Below are 9,665 nucleotides of genomic sequence, written 5' to 3'. Positions count from 1 at the left end.
GGAGAACAAAATTTAGGAGTTAGGAACACCTACAATTTGATCTCCAACTGCCAGTTTATTGGCTCATACCATTGCCATGGTTATCTTGATATGTCACTCTTACATCATGATATGCCACTATGGATCATGATGCTCCATCATGTGTGTTGTTGATGCTCATGCAAGGATAAATGTGCCAGAAGATGTTGCAGGGCATATTGTGATTGGTTGACACCTTTCATGGGACTATAGGCCAAGGGGCTTGGCCCATTAGGGTTTTAAGTCTGACCCCTCAAGTATAAATAGGGATGCGTGCTATGTCATTTTGTATCTTGAATTCTAAAGCGTTAGGTGAATCTTTGTGAAAAGTGTACTTTTAACCTCTGTTTGAGAGCTCTCAAAATAATGGGACTATAGGCCAATGGGCTTGACCGAGCCACGTCAATACCGTGTCTTGTGTGCTTTTGGTTTTACTAGTTATCTGTTTTACTTCCTAACACTATCTTTAGTTTACATAAAACATCATTATTAAATAATATTCTTTTATTTTGCAGAGCCCAGTTAAAAATATCCTTAATTTGTCTTCATATGTTTTGATGATTATTGTCTTGCATTTTGGTGATTCTCAAAGAAAGTTTTATTTGGGAATTGTAAAATTGGCATTTGATGATTATTGCTTGCACCTATAAAAAATCAAATAGTATTTGGATTTGTATCTCAAATTTAAAAGACAAATTATACTTTTCTTTTAAGAAATAGTGAATTGTAAGTTTTGCATTTGTTTTGGAAATTTTGCTTGCTATGAAAAGTTACATATGTGAGAGGTAGTGAATGCAATGTGTGTTTGTCAAGTGATCTTAGATGGTAATCCAATTTTTTCTGAAAAGTTTGGAATGAAATTTATAGTCTGGACAAATTTTGTCAAAAACTCTTCCAATTGTGTTATACAAAATTACAAACTGTTCCAATATATTATACAAAATCTATTTCAATTTTTTTTAATTAATACATTTTAATATTGCTATTATTGTTATAAAGGAAAGTAGGTTTCTATTACTGTTTATGTTTAGTATGTGTGTTCTATATATTATTGTTTTAATGGAAAGTATATTGCAATTAAAGTATATTGCTATTACTATTTTTTATTATAAAAATCTCCATTTTTTTTACTGGTTTTGTATGTTAAAAACATCTTTTTTACTGTTTTTAGTGATATTCTAATTCTACGTACTTATTTTTGTTTTTTATTCTAATTCTAATTATTCTTTTTTAACTGTGATTTTCACGTGTTGTAACTTAATATTTCATAAGAACCAAATAAGAAATTAACAAACAAAGCAGATACAAAAAATTACGAACAAAAAAAGATGAATCCCAAGAAGAGCCCAACCATCTAAAGGAAGCTAAAGATTAAAATGTAACAGCCGCGTACAAGTTTTAAGAAAGCTAAAGAAATCAAACAATAGAAAGAGATAGCCACATAAGAAGTTAACAAACAAGAAAGATGACACATGGACGTTATAATTACACACAAAGATTGATTAATTTCATGAATGACAAATGCCTAAAACAATGAATGATGGGGGGAAGGAGTTGGCCTTCTGTTTCTTGTAATCGGAGTATTTACTACTTATTTCCCTTTTCTATACCCTTCTTGATCATTTATTACTCTCTCTCTCTCTCTCTCTCTCTCTCTCTCTCTCTCTCTCTCTCTCTCTCTCTCTCTCTCCCCAACCCCCGAGTTCTTATAAATGGCCTTACATCCGCTAAACTACCAAACCACCTCACTTCTGGTGCTGCTCTTCTTGATCACCACCCTAATCTCTCCCCACTTTCTCTCTTGTACTTGAGAAAAAAAGCTATCGGCTTTAAGGTGAACACATGTAATATGATCATGGGTTGTCATGATGGCGGTGTTTAGTGATCAAAGGTTTGACCTTTTAATATCTTTTTTCTTTGATTTTCAGGGAATTGACTTCCATCTTCTTGAGGATCAAGAGCAGTTGAAAGTTAGCCAGGAAAGATGAGCAGAAGAACTGATGGAGGAAACGGACTGAAGCTTGACTTGAAACTCAACTTATCTCCACAGAGAACTCAGAGGCCGGTGACGGAATCACCCAATCGGTCGTCACCAATCACTGTATCTCCGACGAACTCATGTGTGTCATTGGAGCTTGCTCAAGATGAGATGGAGCTTCGGTACTCAAGCAGCCCGGAGACAACGTCCATGATGCTGGCCGGATGTCCTCGCTGTCTGATGTACGTTATGCTTGCTCAGGATTTCCCGAAGTGCCCTAAATGCAAGAGCACAGTTCTGCTTGATGTTGTTCTTGACAAACCGATCAAAAAAATCAGAAATTAGTTCAGTTAAATTTAATGCCATTAGCTTGCTAGTTTTATTAATATATTTTGCCGCGGTTTCAAAAAAAATTGTCATTAACTTCTAGAATTAGTAGGAAGTTTTGTTTTTTATTTTATTGTTATAATTATATTTCTTTTTTCTGTTTTTATCGGTGATGTTTATTTTATAGGTGATGTTTACTTATATTCTATTGTATTTTTTTATGTGATGAAATATGATGTTTAATGATGATTCCCCTCTTATCCTTCTTTTTCTACTTTTTAATCTTTAGCATGAATATAGGAGTGAATCCAACATTGTTAAATGCGTGGATCATGAAAAAAAAATGGTCGCTGCGTAGGGCAATTTCACATCATAAGTACTTGATCGTATTTATTTCTTTTCTTTTTTTGTACTTGTGGATTTTGTTATGGCAAATAAGGTGAATTGCATTTGAATTATGTGAACATGATTTCGTACACATAATATGTTACAAATTTTCCACCGTATTGAGGCTCTTGATCTTTATGACGTTGTTTGCGAATTACGGTGTTGTTAATGATGTTTTATTAATTATTGGTATTAAAAAAAAACAATTTGGGAAAGAATTCGACTTTGTAAGCTTCTTGCATTGCAGGTAGAAGAATGTTATGAATTTGCGAAAACATTAATTGGGTAATATATGGATTGATGTTTTCTCGAAGGTTTGGAAGCCAAATTTCGATCCCAGGTAAACTTGATATATATAAAAAGAATCAACCTGAAAGTCTCTAATCATAATACTAATGATAGGGGGCTCCTTGATCTAATGCAAGTGTGATTCATGGAGAACAGGAGAAGTTAACAAATCGATAGGTATGGGCTCTAAGGTTGTTGTAAACCGAGATGAGATTCGGTTTGTGTGGGGACTTTTTTTACCTAAACAACACTTGAGAATGAATAGACACTTAAAGAGGTTACCAGCATTGTGTAACATTTATTCCATATGTCGCGATGGATATTTTATAGATATAAATGTTAAATATGTTGGAGGATTGTGGGTGTTGATGCAGTTCCAGTCTCATGGAACTCGTGTATTACTTCAACAATAATTGGGTATTCTTTATTTGGTTTAATCAAATTTAATGTATTAACACATGTAAATTTCAGTCAATATACAATTTTACTTATCACTACAAGAAATGTGAGGATTAGTGGCGACAAGTGTCGCCATTGAAGAGTATCATCGTTGCCGCTAAAAGTATTTACGGCGACAAGTCGTCGCATTGTGACGCCGCTTTGCTTCATCGTTGTTTCTCCGTTGGTCGCTAAAGGTATTTACGGCGACAAGTCGTCGCTAAAGGTATTTACAGCGACAAGTCGCCGCTAAAACATTTTTCGTTTATTATTTTAAATGTGGCATTAAAATTTTAAAAATTGCTATAACATACATACAAACTAGTACAAAAACTTAATCTTACTGAAATATTGGTTCATACACAAACGATCCGAATATTCATCCAAACCAAATATTCATCCAAACAAAATACAATATATCCAAAATATTAACTCAAACAAAACATTTCATAAAATCCTAACAAATAGCTATTCGTCCACATCACTCCCATCATTTCCTTCGTTATCGTTTCGTGGCGGCAATGAGCAAAACCAGTCTTCCAGTGTCGCAGAACAGGCAAGGTTCTTTAGTATTGTTTACAGCATTACCAACTACAAAAAAAAAAAAAAAAAAAAAAAAAGCAAAATATATTACCAAAATATAATAATAGCATTGTACTTTCCAAAAATTACCAAATTAAAAAATACCGACATATTAAACTATAACCAACATATCATTATAGCATTCTACTTTCCAAATACACTTAAACATACATCAACCATAATATATACATTATAGCATTGTACGTTCCAAGAAATTACCAATCTACAAAATACCAAAATATCAAACTATAACTAAACTACATCATACATAATATTACATATACATTATAACATTGTATTTTTTTTTTCATTTTTCCATTATAGTATTGTATTTTCCAAAAAATTACCAAACTACATGATACAAAATATTCCATATACATTATAACATTGTACTTGTTTTTTCATTTTTCCATAATAGCATTGTACTTTCCAAAAAGTACCAAAATACAAACTATCAACATATCAAACGATAACCAACATATCATTATAGCATTTTACTTTCCATTATAACATTGTACTACATACTAAACTGACAATTACCAACATATTATTATACCATTATACTTTTCAACTTAAACTAACAATTACGTGTGACTGTGGTGGTGGTTGTGTCATCGGTTATTCCTGATCATACATAGACATAACTATAGGAGGTTTACACCCAATGCCTCTAATATGTCCGCATCGAACACCCAATATTCTTTCAAAACAATTTTTTATTTCAGTTGGTGTTAGACCGCTTGCTTCAGAAAAAGAATGTGTTTGTTGATTGATCTCTTAGACTAAAGCCAATTGGATTTTCAAAAAATGATAAACAACATAAAAATTAAATTAATAAATACCCTTTTGACGATAAAAACGCTTATATGAAAATACAAATTAACCACTTATGTATTGTTGCTCGACTGCAGGACTATTAAATACCCTTTGACGATTGGTATTAGCCTTACGAAATGCTTCGACTTGAGATATATCCTATTTAACATTAAAAATTAGATTAATTATACTTTGAATGAATAGTTAAATATACCATAACTTACTTCTTTAAAACAAGCATTGCTATAAGATGTCGACCCCCCTCTGTTTACAAATTGTTGTTTTGCACGAACTTCTTTGTTTAACACCGAACGCCTTAAACATTCAGGCGATTGAAAATGTTCGATTGCCTTCGCCCAATTTTCACGTGGCATACCATCAGGGGGATTGTTTAATGTCATTGGGATATCAGCAAGGCCCTTATATTTGTAAAATAAGCATAGGCTTTACTTTTCCGCCCTTTGTAAATTTTTTGCAAGACTCGCATCAATGCTCCGCAACAGCTGAGCACGCTCGGGATCCAAGTTAACCTTATCCAAATCAAACTTGTTCTACAAATAAGAAAAAAGTTAGTTAATTAAATACCAGTCACAACTAAACTTAAAATATTAACAAAGTTACCTTTAAATGCATAATTGTTGCAGTCCTTAATGCGGGGGAAACATTGTCCATACCACTCTCCGCCATCAGCTGCAGAAGGAACTCCCGCAAAATTCCACTAACTAGCTCACGAGTACAATTACATATGACTAAAACTATATAATTTTTCGAATGAGAGATCTCACACTACAACGGTTGGACTCAAACAAGAGCATCGCAATAGAGTTAAAACCTAACCCTCTAAAATTATTTAGTTCCCATAATATGTAACTTAGCATATTCGTTTACTAATTAACTGAAGCTAGTTAGGACTCCTAAAAGCACAAAGCAAGCAGCATTCGAGAATCAAGAATTCAAAACCAAACATAACCTAAACCAGGACATCTTATCACCGTTTAATCAGCACTAGCATGCAGATTTACAAGCTCATACAACATGCATACAAAGGCATCTCTCGTAGCATTCTATCATGCAAATACTGACCAGATCCTTAGCCCTAACTCGCATGTGGTTCACAGAGTCACAAATCAACGCATAACAATGAATATGTATGGGTATTTCAGCAAACATACTTGACCTCAGGTGATTGCATGCACCACACCCCGTCTTATTTTGGAAAAATCTATTTTTCTTAAAATATATTTCTTTTGAGAAAATTTACCAAATCCTCGGTTTGAGTTCAGACGCACCCGAGAGTATGCCCAAATCCCTCGAACCAAGTCTCTGAAATCAACTTGTAACATCCCAAAAACACGGTCCAAAATTTTTATTTATAAATTAGCTAAAACACTATTCCGAACATTTCCATACATCCTGAATAAACTAAGTGTATCGAACATCATAAAAATTAGAGTGAAATCTCTAGTGTGGAATCCATATGATATGTGTGATGCAGTTAACCCAAGCTTTTCCCTTTGGAACCGGAAGTACCTGAAACATAAACTAAAAACCGTAAGCACAAAGCTTAGTGAGTTTCCCAAAATACCACATACCGTACATATAGAAAATAACAGGCCCCGCCTAATGAGTACAACGGGACCCACCCAATAAGTATAACAGGCCCCACCCTAACACGCACAACAGGTCCCACCCTAACTCGCATAACAGGCGCCGCCCACATACAGTTCATACCAAATAATCATCGGGCCCCGACCAGAAAGCATACAAGCACATACACAAACTAATGCCACACAAACAATAAGTATTCTAACATATCAAATCTTGGGTCGGCATTAGTGCCTTTGACCCACTATACATGGTGAGGATACTCACCTCAAATGTTGAATCTCATTGGAAATCCCTAGGTGCTGTCCCGATGACCCCTCGAGCTATCAATACAAAATAACACCCAATTAATACTTGGGTTCTACACCATATCCAATAATCTATATACGAGGTAAAATCACCATTCTACCCATGGTCTAGCTTAACCAAAAACTAAGACCCAAATCCACAATCTAAAAAGGCCCAAAACCAAATAATCCTTCATGGCCCATTTATGGCCGAATTTTCCTAATTGGGCCCAACCCCAACATGGGCCTTACCCTAAGCCCAATGACTTTTTCGACGAACAAGATAATTGTTTCCAGAAGGCCCAATAAGAGCTCACAAACCCAAGCCCACCAGGAGGTCTGTGACATCCCCATTTTCACGGCCAGAAAAGACCGATTTTGTTTATGCTTTATAAAAATCAGAATACCTCTTTTAATAAAAATGTTGCGAAATTTGTTCCCAGTAAAATATGATAAATACGTTATCAAAGCATTTTTGAAGAAAAGTATTTTTTTATTCATTTTAAAACATTTTGGATGTCATCGTCAATACAGAAACATAAGCATAAATAGAACTTACATTCATTATCACTAGTGATTTATATCTCCTAAATCTCTCGGTGTAATGTGACTTCATATCAACACCTGTGATATAAGTAAGTTGACTGGGTCAGGTTGGGAAACCTGGTGAGTACATAGGGTTTTCAACCCACAATAATAATATTATTATGTTTAAACAATCAAACAATCAATTCAATTACCCATCCCCATTAACTTCTTTACTCTTAAGGATCTATCCTAAGAGTCATCTATCCCGCAGTCGTTTATTCCGAGGTCCCTTACTTCCAGGGTTATAGGACTGACACTAAATCCATAGCTGCCAATGCTCGTTCGTTAAGCACTAATTCCATAGCTGCTATAGTTTATTCATCGGGTACTAAATCCATAGCTACCTTAAATCCATGTTATATAATATCATTCATATTAGGTTTTCAAATGACTCACATGCTTAGCGATGCCCTAGTGGCTCACTTACATGGTTCGTTGGGCATGGGATGAGTTTTATACGTTTATCTTCGCGTAAATTCGATTAAGTATCTAGTGAGTTTTTGTCGGTCGCCACCTATTAAGTGTATGATCGTAGCCTGTAGTTATAATCATAGTCTCTTTGAGGGAGATATGGGTTTTGTGTATAGATCTATACAGGGATGACACCCCACACCTGAGCTGTTTGCTATAGCTAGACTACATCGGTCTAGGGTGACTATAACCTTATTCTATTTTTCAGTCGGCGTTCACTAACGCCAAGACAGGCGAAATTGTCATTATTTAGTATGGTTATGACGGCTCTCTTAGGAATTAACATTATGAAGTTTGCGGAAGACTATTTTCTTTTATGTTGGATTACTCGGAAACTTACTCACACTGGTACCCCCACCTCGGTGTTGGCACGGCGACATTATCTATTTTCTTTTATGATTGGGTTACTCGGAAACTTGCTCACACTGCTACCCCCACTTCGGTGTTCATACGACAACATTATCTATTTTCTTTTATGATTGGATTACTCGGAAACCTACTCACACTGGTACTCAGCTTCGGTGTTGGTACAACAACATTAACTATTCTTCTTTTACGGGCAACATCGGGTTGTCCGGGGACATTCTATTTACATTCTTCAATCACTTTTGACATTCTATTATACAATAACACACATGCATTAATAAAAGATCAGACATAAACATACCAAACTATTTTAAGGAAAATATAGGATTTTCTGGTGATTACAAAGTTATACAAATCATTTTCTCAAATATACTTATGAGCTCACCAACATTATATATGTTGACGTTTTCAAAGTAACTTGTATTCTCATGGACTCGTTAAGCAAAAGAAGCAACAAGAATAGGGGATTTTGTTTTGTGTACTGTTAAACATCATACACCGAATGTTTTGGTCATGTTATTTAAAAGATTGTACTTGATGTAAACAATGGCAGTTGTATTATATTATGCATGGTAATGATGATGTTAGGTTTCATTTATATTCACTATAATGATATTTCAAGATGAAGTCACGTACAGCCCCCGGATGTTTCCGCCGTCTGGTTCGGGGGTATGACAGATTGGTATCAGAGCATTGTTAATAGTGAACTGGCATATCTAACCATACAAGATATGAAACTATAAATACAATGGGACTAAACTACTCTGAACATAATAATTAAAATACATACTTATGTGTGCATTTTAGAGTAATAACACAACAAGAACAGTAAAAGTCTTTGGAGGATTTGAACATCACCATTAAACCCGGGCAGTTATATAGTCGTATTGGGGGTAAATGTAGCCTGATCAACTACATTCATTCAAAATACGACCAACATGTGTTCAGGAGTAATTGTGATGGACAATGAATCAAAAACTTACCTATTAATTATCCAAAGAGCTTATGGAATCAAACCTAAACAAAATTAAAATACTATAGGAGTATTTGGTGTGCTATTTGTTTCTAATATTTATACCCCTTTGTGCAGTACACTATAGACGGGTATCATTAGCTAGGAAACCCCTATCTTCCTAGTTAGGGAAAAACGGGATGGCTCGACTCAGAAGAGCCACCAGCAGGGGATACGAGCACACTACGGTAGGAACCGAGGTTTCTTCTATCTTAGTTATAGAGGACCAGCTGACCGAGCCCTCCCAGTCATGGTCCGGTGCACCCGAGATATTAATAACCAAGCTCAGGACACCCCAAATCAAACGGACCAAATGCGGCTGCTCCCAAGCAAGACAGTTAGTTTGGGAGGTACGACTACGAGATACCGAGCGACAAGTAGCTCGTCTCCGAGGTGCATCTACTTCATTAGCACCACCACCAGACAATTTCTGCCACAATTAGGATCAGCCTTTTCTTCTCTCCCCCTACTATCCGATATACTCTCTTTCGTGTATTAAGAC

At 35.3% G+C, this 9,665-nt stretch overlaps 1 pseudogene; it reads left to right on the top strand.

Moving 5' to 3' along the window:
- The first annotated feature begins 2,002 nt into the window (after positions 1–2,002).
- Positions 2,003–2,341, top strand: LOC145059745 (protein GL2-INTERACTING REPRESSOR 1 pseudogene; annotated as a pseudogene).
- The last annotated feature ends 7,324 nt before the right edge of the window (positions 2,342–9,665 follow it).

Source organism: Lactuca serriola, chromosome 6, assembly GCF_051521515.1.
Source record: "Lactuca serriola cultivar US96UC23 chromosome 6, Lser_US96UC23_V15, whole genome shotgun sequence".
In the NCBI taxonomy this organism is placed as follows: Eukaryota; Viridiplantae; Streptophyta; class Magnoliopsida; order Asterales; family Asteraceae; genus Lactuca; species Lactuca serriola.
Note: the sequence above shows the minus strand (reverse complement) of the source record. Positions and strands in the feature narration are given on the sequence as shown.